We start from the raw sequence: 1,843 nt of genomic DNA, 5'->3' as shown, positions 1-1,843 counted from the left end.
CCTTGAAGAAGGCAACCAAAAGCCTGTAATCAGGTAGGGTACTCGCCGAGTAGGACCGATCTACTCGTCGAGTGCCTCTTTAGAGTAGGACCGACTTCTGCCTTTTCTAAAGAGGAACTCGGCAAGTAGATCGGTCCTACTCGGCGAGTACCCTACCTGCACTCGCCGAGTTCCTTAAGGAACTTTGCATATTTGGGCATTTGCATGACGGCTTCAATGAAGGGTATGTTGATTTGAAGAGTCTTGATATGATCTAGAAACTTCTGATACTCCTCTTCCTGCTTCTCCTTCTTAGCTCGGGCTGGATATGGCATTGGAGGCTGGTAAAGCTTTTCAGGGACCTGCTCGTTGGGATTTGGTGGTGTACTCACCGAGTCTATACGTGGTACTCGGCGAGTAGGGCTGTCAGATTGTATGTGTTGCTTTTCTGCCTCCTCCTTCTGTGATTCCTTGGATGCCTCAGTCTGAATAGGTGCCAGGGGAGTGATTATTTTCCCACTTCTTGTTGTGACTATGTTTATGTGCGCGCCTCGTGGGTTATTTTCAGTTTTGCTAGGAAGTTCGCCCGGTGACCTTTGGTTGATTTGTTGAGCAAGTTGCCCAAGCTGCGTTTCTATATTGTGGATAGATGCTTGCTGGTTTCTAAGCATGGTCCTTGTTTCTTGAATTGCAGCATCATGATCACTAAGTCTTTTTTCTGAAGCAGCTACAAATTTGGTGAGCATTTCTTCCAAGCTTGGCTTCCTCTCTTGCACCGGCTCCTCCTTTTGGTAGAACCCTCTCCTTTTTTGCCTAAACCTTTCCTCCTTGGCTTTCTTGTACTCTTCATAGGGGAGCTACTCTTTCTTTTGTTTGCGCCAGTCTTCATCATATCGGTCTCCACTTGAGTAACAAACTTGCACCTTCTTGTTGCCATTCTCATCTAAATCACAGTCTCTAGTGAGGTAAGACCCATTGTAGTTTTCACAACCCACCCGAATAGCATGGATCATTTGATCCATTTTATCCATCCTCCTCTCCATGGTTTTTAGCATAACCATGACCGCGGATAAGTCTTCAGTAGCTGCATAAGCGGCTCCCCTAGTGACATCATGTCTAGGGTTGTGGTATTCTCTAGAGTGTTTAGAGAATTCTTCAATCACCGGGGGCGGCTTCTTTGTGAGCGGGCCTTACGAGTCTAGTAACTGCCTGGATGTGACATTGACTCCATCATAGAAGATGGAGACTTCTTGCTGGCTGTTTAGGTCATGGTGTGGGCAGTTTCTTAGTAAGCTCTTGTACCTCTCCCATGCTTCATATAGCGACTCTCCATCTTGTTATTCAAAGTTAGCAATGGCCTTCTTCAACTTGGCTATCTTGGAAGGTAGGCAAAAGTGATCAATGAATTCTTCTTTCATCTTGGCCCAAGTGGTGACTGATCCGGGGGGGAGTGACTTGAGCCAGTCTTTTGCAGCACCTTTGAATGTCACCGGAAGCATATGAAGTAGCTGAGTCTCGCGGGGCACATTTGGAACATTGAAGTAATAAGCTACATCATTGACTTCATCCAAATGATTGTAGGCATCTTCATGGTCTTTGCCATAAAAGGTATTTCTTTAAGTAAAGCTAGGATATGACCCTTTAGCTCGAAAGTAGTAGTCGCGGGAATTGCGGGTTGCACAAGTCCCGGGCCAGTGTCGTCACGCATCCTCTTCTTCCATTCTCCCATGGGGATTTCATCAATGTTAGCGATTGTGATAGCTAACTCTTCTTCGGAATCGGTTTCGTGCTCGTATGTAGGCTCCTCTTCTTCCTCGGTCTCGTACTCAATATCTTCCTTAACCGGTTCGTCGATTACTAAAGA

At 46.1% G+C, this 1,843-nt stretch overlaps 1 non-coding gene across 1 annotated transcript; it reads left to right on the top strand.

Annotated features, from left to right (window-relative positions):
• The first annotated feature begins 1,242 nt into the window (after positions 1-1,242).
• LOC145103521 (small nucleolar RNA R71) lies at positions 1,243-1,349 on the top strand. Its single transcript, XR_013706608.1, has one exon. It is a non-coding gene; the product is annotated as a small nucleolar RNA R71 (small nucleolar RNA).
• The last annotated feature ends 494 nt before the right edge of the window (positions 1,350-1,843 follow it).

This window comes from Lactuca serriola, chromosome 4 (genome assembly GCF_051521515.1).
Source record: "Lactuca serriola cultivar US96UC23 chromosome 4, Lser_US96UC23_V15, whole genome shotgun sequence".
In the NCBI taxonomy this organism is placed as follows: domain Eukaryota; kingdom Viridiplantae; phylum Streptophyta; class Magnoliopsida; order Asterales; family Asteraceae; genus Lactuca; species Lactuca serriola.
This window is presented reverse-complemented; position numbering and strand designations above follow the sequence as displayed.